Here is a 9,491-nt window from a genome sequence, read left to right as displayed (position 1 = left end):
TTCTCATTATTACACAACTTCACTTATGGACATCTATGGCTAATTTCTTTGCATATGTGGATTGGATGGTTTGTTACCGACATCTAGTGAGAATTTCATGTCAATAGCACCTTTAAAAATGCATTTACTTACAAAATTGAAGACTAGTTTAAGATTTATTTCACCAGCTGTTTCTATCTACACATCCATTTGCAAAAAGATTAAAAAAATGCAACACTACAAAAAAAATTGATAGTTTATTACTTGCATAACCTGTAAGACATAATAGTTCATTTCCACCACACAGACAAATGTCGTTATGCATTTCAACCCATGAACACTCATATTTGTTCTGAACTCTGATCCAGTGTGCTGGATTTTCTCGGGAGATTATCAGTTCTAATGCTTTAAGAAAAAAAATAGACAGTTCTGTTATTTCCTTATAATAATAATAATGTCAGTTGGTACAAGACTATCCTGTAAGATTTGTTGGGTCAGTTTATGGCTATAAACAATGGATGAAAGAATCGTGCATGACAAATGTATATTTATATGAAGAGATAGGACCAGTTTCTCTTTTGGTGAAAGCAGCAGGAGGTCAGGAGGTTGAGATGTGACTGTAGGGGGCAGAATAAATTCAGAACTGAGTAAATTAGCATTTTACTAGAAACAAACAATGCTAAGGTGGGCACATCCCTGATACCATAATGGAACAATCAGCTCTTTCTACAGGGTAATAAAGAACAATTAGGTCTACATGAATGTCCAACTTCTAGGAGACACCTTAATCTGTAATTCAATGGAGGCTATTGACACCCAGTTAACCAATGAGGAGGATGGACATAAATTTCAAGTAGATACTTCCCTATAAAAGTTAGACATTCATGTGTCTTTTTGAATTATTCCTGAAAACTTCTTTGTGGAGATAGGACCTCTCAGACCTAACCAGAAGAAACTGGAATGAAACAAAAACACATGACCATAGTCCTATCATTAAAAATATTTTTATTAATATACCATAATAACATAAAACCAAGGTTTATTATAAAAGACAAAGCATCAAGTATATATAATAATATACATAGAAATTGACATAGAAATTGAAATTGAAGGGTCAGCTAACCACAATCATAAGAGAAGGTTACATATATGTGTAGGGTCCCATGCCACAGAAAAATGTACAGATGATACAATAGTGTTACATAAAATATAAAATATATATAATGGTGCCGTAAAGATATGTGATAAAAAACATGTTAACAAAACGACATACAATGAATTTAAAGTGCAAAAATATGTGCTAGCAAAAAACACAATTTGTGTAATTAATGAACAATAAGGTGCAAAGTGCAGTAGTGTCCGCAGGTGTTGCTACACATAGATAAAATTGTGATTGTGTGACCATAAACGTATATCTCTTAACAAATGAGAGCATATAAAGGCGCAGTTAGGAGATAAACAATCACCACAGGTAGTAGTACAACAGTCAGAAAAACGAAATGGTTGCTGCCAACAACCAGACTATAGTGTTAAATAGTTATACCTGTGGATATATAACTGCTCCTGCCCGCCAGAGGTAGCTGCCCTTCCCCAATGCGCGTTTCAGCCAATTGCCTTCGTCAGGGGGTGGATACTAACAGAAGCCAATAGGTATTTATGTACCAAACAACCAATCAAGACTCATTAAACAAAATTTGGACCAATCACGGTCAAAAAAAGCGTGGTGTTTCAATTATTATTAAAGCATATGTATATAATGCACATGACCTAAATTAAATGAAGCTACCACATCTAGCATTAAAACATTAAGTACTGGTATACTGCAAAACCGTCAAGTCATAAGACACTGCACAGATAGCAGTTTATGTGGTAACTGACATTGTGTATCAAACAGCCAATCATAGCCCGTAAAACAAAAATTGGGCCAATCAGCAACCAGGAGGTGTGGCGCTTCAAATAGTCACTCAGTCTGTACAGAATTGCACCAATAACTGGTAGCGTATCAAGAAAGGGAACTCATGGCCTATGCAGTACAACGCTATGACCTACCCAGTCGCCACTTCTCTCGCAAAGCCATCCCAGCCCTCCACCATCATGTGAAAGACCGCATTGTCCATGCACTCAAGCAGTCAGTGAGCGGAAAGGTGCACCTCACAACTGATGCATGGTCCAGTCGGCATGGCCAGGGCCGTTACGTGTCCATCACTGCGCACTGGGTTAATGTGGTGGATGCAGGGTCCACAGGGGACAGCGGTGGTGGGACAGTGCTGCCTAGCCCACGGTATAGGAAACAGTTGGCTGTAGGCGTTCGACCCTCCTCCTCCTCCAGAAGCGAAAGCTCGTCCACAGAGCGCAGTCGTACGAGCACTCCATCTGCAGCTGCCACTGTTGCACACGATGTGTCCCCCTATCGAGCAGCTAGTGGAAAGCGTCAGCAGGCTGTGTTGCAGATGATGTGTTTGGGCGACAGACACACCGCCGAGGTGCTGGCCGAGTACTTGAAGCGACAAACTGAGTCATGGCTGGGCAGTGTACATCTTGAGGCAGGCAAGGTAGTTAGTGATAACGGCCGTAATTTTGTGGCAGCCATAGCCCTTTCAAAACTCAGCCACATACCTTGCTTAGTTCACACCTTGAACCTGGTGGTGCAGTGCTTCCTCAAAAATTATCCGGAGTTAACAGCCCTGCTCCAGAAGGTGTGAAGACTGTGCGCGCACATCCGCCGGTCGCCTGTACACTCCGTTCGTATGCAGAAGCTGCAGCGATTGCTCCACCTTCCCAACCACCGCCTCATTATCGACATTGCAACAAGGTGGAACTCCACCCTGCACATGGTGGAGCGGCTGTGTGAGCAGAGGCAGGCCATAATGCATTTGTGGGAGGATACACGGCCAGGCACTTTGAGAGCAGACATGGAGTTGACAGGTGTGCAGTGGTCGAAGCTGAAAGACCTCTGTAAAGTCCTTCAGTGTTTTGAGGAATGCACACGGCTGGTAAGCGCAGACGACGCCATCCTAAGCATGAGCATCCCACTTATGCGTCTGCTCATGCAAACTTTGACGCACCTTAAGGAGCAGGCGTCTGCAGCCAATGTTGATGAGGAGGAAGAGGAGGAGGGAATCCTTGATGACATTCAGCCATTGTCTGCTCAGGGACCTCTCCTGGATGAGGTGGAGGAAGAGGAGGAGGATGATGGGGATGATTACTTAGGGGAGGAGGATGCATCTCGTGGGGCAAGTGAAAATGTTGGCGTGGCAAGGTCTGGTACAGGGTTTGTGCGTGACTGGAGGGATGTGGATTTGCCAGAAAGTGCTCCTCCACCCAGCACTCGCAGTGCATCATTGACACCGGGAACATTGGCCCACATGTCAGATTATGCCTTGCAGATCCTAAAAAGGGACCCCCGCATTGCCAAAATGATGAACGATGACGACTACTGGTTGGCCAGCATCCTGGATCCACGCTATAAAGGCAAATTACAAAACATCATGCCACAGGAGAACCTTGACCTAATATTGGCTAATAAACAAGCAACTCTGGTAAATCGGTTGCTTGAGGCATTCCCAGCACACAGCAGCGGTGATGGTTCTCACACGAGCCGTACGGGCCGGGGGCAGCTTGGCAGAGGTGTTCGTGGTGCACACAGCAGAAGTGGCGTTGGAGACAGGGGTTTCATGACAATGTTGTGGACTGATTTTTCAAATACCGCTCACACAACTGGTAATACTGCATCGATGGAAAGTGACAGGAGACAGCAGTTGTCAACTATGGTTACAAACTACTTTTCCTCCCATATCGATGTTCTCCCACACAGGTCATTCCCCTTTGACTATTGGGCCGCTAAACTGGACACCTGGCCTGAATTGGCCCAATATGCCTTACAGGAGCTCGCTTGCCCAGCTGCAAGTGTGCTATCGGAAAGAGTCTTCAGTGCAGCTGGATCAATCCTGACAGAAAAAAGGACCCGTCTGTCAACCCAAAATGTGGATGATCTAACCTTCATTAAAATGAACCATGCATGGGTTTCCAAGGATTTTGTCCCACCTTCCCCTGATGACACATAGGGTGACAGAAAAATGGCTTGCTTTGGTCCACCTCTTCCTGGTACTTCACCTATTTCGCCTTTTGCATCAGCTGAAAGTCCAACATCAACATATGCCACTTTCTAAATCTCCCTAACTGTGCTGCCTCCCCCCCCCATGGCCGGGGTCACCACCTAGCGCACGACACCGTGCGAGTGCCGTTGCCCTGGACAGGTGGGTAGGCCGACTCTTGGGCGCGGGCACTGGCACAGGGTCCCTCATAGTGCAATCAAGTGTCTCTGACGGTGGTGGTGCACACCCGCCGTCAGACACACCGCTGTACTATGAGGGGCCCAGTGCCAGTACCGACGCCCACGAGTGGGCCCCCCTTGCTTGGGCAGGGCCCCAGCATTTGCAATCTTTACCTCTCCCTGCTCCTCCGCTGTGTAATCTGGGCCGTCAAATCCATACGGTGCCTGACACCGTCTGAGCCTGCCTCCTGAGACATATATTTTGAATGTGTACGCTATCCATACATGTTATCCGGGGATACGGTACCCTTTCTCACCTTTGTGCAATCACGTGTAATCCATACTGGGCGTGAGAACGGCTGGCGAGCTGTTAAGCAAACTACAGCACCTGTGGTTTGCACACGTAAGTTTTTAATTTTTTCAGGAATGACGGTTAGGCCTAATTCCGGAACTGCGGTTGACCTGCACTTACTGGGAAATCATAGTTCGCGGGTATTAATTGTAATCAGTGATCCCCATCACTAACGTTGTTCAGCGGGTTATCTGCACCCGTAAGCGACAAACGCTGGCCTTTTCAGTGTAGCGCACATGCAGCCACGAACATGTAAGGGCATGACACCAGTTATTGGCCAATCTCATGTGCCAGAGCCTCACGTGTCCCTCTAGTAAGCCGGACTCGGACCGCGGGGCATGACGGAGTCTCGTTCATTAACGGAATTAAGCTTGCAATGTGTGCATCTGTTCTGTAGCTGGCATGGTTGAGGTTTCCCAGGTGGAGTCGAATTTAACCATAGGCTCCACTCCTGGTGGTGCCCTTCTGGACATTCCTTTAAGGTTCAGCTTTGCAACCATACTGCCCATGTAAAACAAACACTTTGCATTCAAGAACGCCATTTGGAGGGTCATGACTCGTGGGAATAACGCCGCCCAATCAGTTAACCTGATAGAGATCCTTCGTTGCTCCCAAGCATGACATCACACTCCATAGGAAGAAGGTAATGTCACTGTGGCGACCGTACTCCTGGGGGCGACACAAGTGCACTGATGCCCAGCCACTGCTCGATGAATCTGCTGGTACATTGACCCAGACCACTACATTCCCCTCGCACGCTACACGACCTGAATCTGACCCTGATGAAACTCAGGTTACCCTTCCCATATACAGTTCCATCTTACACGGTGACAAAGAGGAAGCTGCAGATGAAAGTGCAGGTTCTGCCCACCCGCCATCAGACACACCACCGTACTATCATGGGCCCTGTGCCAGTGCCGTCGCCAACGAGTGGGCCCCCCTGCTTGCCCAGGATCACAGCACTTGCAAAGTTGAAATACTGTGCAGTGAGATGGAAGATGGGGATGACGAGGAATCCAGAGAAGTACAGGGATTCCCTAGCGAGGAGACTTATTTGATTGTTTTCAATGTTGGGACAGCAATTTTTGGGGAGCACTATACTCTGGAGAATGATAGATGGGGCCCACCATACACTGGAACATTCCAAAGGTGGACATCAGACACTGGAGCAGCATTTACAGGGCCCATTATACACTAGAGCATTAGAAATGGGGCCCATTATGTTTGGAACATTATTTGGGCCCATAAGACAGTGGAGCTTCATCCATGGGGACCAACATATACTGTAGCATTATGTGGAGCTCATCATATACTGTTTCAAACATTATATGGGACCAATGATTCTGTATGGAGAAATAGATGGGCCTCGTCATGAGATGTAAAAAGTGAGGTATTTTTCATTGTACTATACCGCTATTTCTCTGCCGTATCGGAGCATGATGAGTTGTGGTATGTGTTAAAGGGGCGCTCTTTCGCCCAGGGCACATGAAAACCTGCAGCCAGCCCTCCCCCCCCACAACTTTAGCCAAATAACCACCATTTTTCAGTGCGTAACTTGTATTATGAAGTTAATTAAGGTTGACAAGCTTAAGTAAGAAGAATTGATGCTTTTGGCATTCAAATGGGCACTGTAGGTGTGTTTCCTGTCCTCCTCTCACTGCCGACTTTTATTCCCCATTGACTTACATTGGGTTTCGTGTTTCGGGACGACCGACTTTTCCCTATAATCGGACGATCTTGCTCGACCCGACTTTTGGAAAAGTCGGGTTTCACGAAACGAAACCCTAAAAAACCAAAAGTCGCTCAACTCTATTGATGACAACCAATATGCTCACCAATATACCTTTTTTCAAGGGTTGTCAACCATCCTTTCCTGAAAGGCAATGTCTTTCTTAATAGGTTTCTAAATTGTTATGTAGCCTAATTAAGATAGATGTTCACAGAAACCAGGAATATGTTCATTACATGATGTTTTATGAATCATATTCCTTATATTTTCCTACAGAGTCACAGGGAGTTTGTTTAGCATAAAGAATCATCAACTTCCAAGCAGCAATGGCCGCCTTCCATGTCTTGGAGATTCAGAATATTTCTGAATGCTACAACATCATCAAGGAGCTGGGCCAGAGGTCATATGGAAAAGTTTTACTGGCACAGGAGAGATCAACAGGTATGTGAACAATGCAAAAAGAAAGATGGTCATTTACCTAAATTGCTTAAATAAAAGAGGCAAATTCTGAATAAAAAAGTGATAATGATTTTAACTGGCCATAGAGATGAGAGATTTCTCTGTAGGTCTTTGGAAAATCCAGGTTATTCTAGTAGCATCAGCTATAAACTCCCCATACATATAGGACTAAAACCATACAAATCTCCCATATTTGTTGTTGAATGATCAGTATTGCATGTGTATGGGGGACAGCTAACTATTAATGCCAGACACCATGTTAGATTATAGAAATACTGTATGAAAATGAAGAGGTTGGGAAAAATAGATTTTGACCAAATAAGCATGAGATGACATGAGATTGCGGATTAGGAATTGAAATCCCCAAAGATATCCTATGCCAGTGATTGGGATTATGTATTTGAATATAAAGTTTCTATGTAAGATCTGGGAGATTATTATAAACTCTTTTTGTTTGTTTTTTTAGGAAAAGCCATGGCTGCAAAATTAGTGAGGAAGGACAGAACTCTACTGAAAGCTTTTCTGACAGAGTTTTCTTTTTCAATCACCTTATCTGAGCACCCTCACATTATTACTACTTATCCAGTCTTTATTCGCACAATTGACCACTATGTATTGATTCAAGAGTTGGCAGCAGCAGGCACCTTGCATGATATCATACAAAGTGAGGTAAGTAAGGCCGACTCCATATGATTTCCTACAATCTTCCAATGCTTTGTTTATAAAACACCATAGGCTAATGGTATACATCAACAGTCGGGGAGAATCAAGAAATCCCTGTAACTGGTAGCCAGTTAGCTATCTAATGTGTATAGGGTGTTTTGTGAATACATCAAACCTTTCCAGAGGTGGAAGAGAGGTCCATAACAATGCACTGTGTGATGCCACATTGCAATCACAACAACAGTTTTATCCACTATTGAATCCACTGTCCTAAAAATAGCAACATCCTAAATGTTTGGTATATTTGATTTGGATAAAGCAGTGCACAAATAAATCTAAGTATAATTTTTCTGCAGGTTGGAATTCCTGAGGCTACTGTGAAGAGGTGTGCATGACAGATCTCTTCAGCTCTACACTACATGCATACTAGAGGGTTGGTGCACAGAGACCTAAAGCCGGACAATGTGTTGCTAATGGACAAAGATTGTTATCAAGTAAAGCTGAGTGACTTTGGTTTGACCCAACCTACAGGATACTATGTGTCATCCATGTCACATACTATCCCGTACATGTCTCCAGAGTTGTGCAACTTGAAAGAGGGAGAATATTTACTCCTGAGCCCCACTATTGATTGCTGGGCTTTTGGGGTTCTGCTCTTTGTTGCTTTAACTGGATATTTTCCCTGGTTCGAAGCAACAGAAAATGATTCCATGTACCAAGTCTACAGCCACTGGAGACAATGTCCAGAATGCATTCCACCACCTGCTTGTTGGAAGTTATTGTCAAGAGAAGCCATATGTATGTTTGACAATCTACTGTCTCAATGTCCCTGTTCTCGACAGTCAGTTCTCTCCATCTTCAATTACTTTAATTTTCTCTGGAAACCAAATGTCTGAGTATGGTGCATACCTGGCAGTTGAAGAGGGGGTTAGTTCTCCAAGATATTTGGAAAAACCTCCGTGCTGAATTCCATCAATAACTGTGTGCAAGTTCAAGTAATTAAAATTACTGATGACGGCAAAGGGTGGTCACCAAATATTCATGTCATTTAGATTTGTTTTCTTCAATCATTTTGTAATTTATTAATTGATTAAAATAAAAGATTAAGACTTCTATTTTTGTCAGCTTGTTACTTTGCACATGCCTTAATCTTTTCCACAATACTGTATATCTAACCCTTTTAATATAACTTATGAGAAAGGAACACCACTGGTATATAGCTTACTTGCAATATTCATGAAATATTTAGCATCCTTTAACAGAGATAAGTTGTGGCTGAGGAATTGTGATTAAAATATCTGTCTATATCTGACAATTTTTCATCCCTGCGTTGAAAACATTAGGTTAAATATATGGTCTCTGATAACAAAAGGAGATTAGTAAAAAAAAAGAAAATGTGGAAAAAATAAAACATTTCATGTTGAGTAGAACTATCAATTATGATTTGACATCTCCCCCTTATCCTGTACAGTACTTTTTATTCTTCGAAATGGCCCTTAGAAAATTATTCAATATCATGCATGGATTATTTATAGTTAGAATTCATTCTTTATTCTCATCTACCTTTCCCTTCATACTTGTGAGGGCTGGTGGTAATGGATAAGTTTGGTTAACTTATAGTCCTGCACCTGAATCACCCGACACTTCAAGATGGGTAATGTCACAGTCTGAATAGCACAATTTACTTTTTTGCATCAAAGTGGAATAATATTGGACTGGAAGATGGATTGGATCTTGCATACAATAAGATAAACTTCATGAAAATGAAGGGAGTTTAAATTTTCTGCTTCCTGACCCGGGACATAATTCATTTATAATCAGGATAAATGCTAGGTGGCAGCTGAATATTAAAAAAAAAAAACCTACTAAGTTGTGATATTCTGACATAACTGCAATTAGCACATTAATCTGTTGATAGTAATGGCCAATCATGGATTTATTAAAGAGATTTACAGCAGAAGGCTAGCAAGGAACCTTCCTTCTGACTATCAAACAAATAGGATAACATTGATCCCCTGGGGCATATAAATGGTTTT

At 43.0% G+C, this 9,491-nt stretch overlaps 1 pseudogene; it reads left to right on the top strand.

Annotated features, from left to right (window-relative positions):
• Nucleotides 1-6,659: 6,659 nt before the first annotated feature.
• LOC141098632 (serine/threonine-protein kinase SBK1-like) lies at nucleotides 6,660-8,351 on the top strand (annotated as a pseudogene).
• Nucleotides 8,352-9,491: the final 1,140 nt, after the last annotated feature.

This window comes from Dendrobates tinctorius, unplaced genomic scaffold (assembly GCF_039654945.1).
Source record: "Dendrobates tinctorius isolate UK_male_01 unplaced genomic scaffold, ASM3965494v1 ptg000093l, whole genome shotgun sequence".
Classification (NCBI taxonomy): Eukaryota; Metazoa; Chordata; class Amphibia; order Anura; family Dendrobatidae; genus Dendrobates; species Dendrobates tinctorius.
This window is presented reverse-complemented; position numbering and strand designations above follow the sequence as displayed.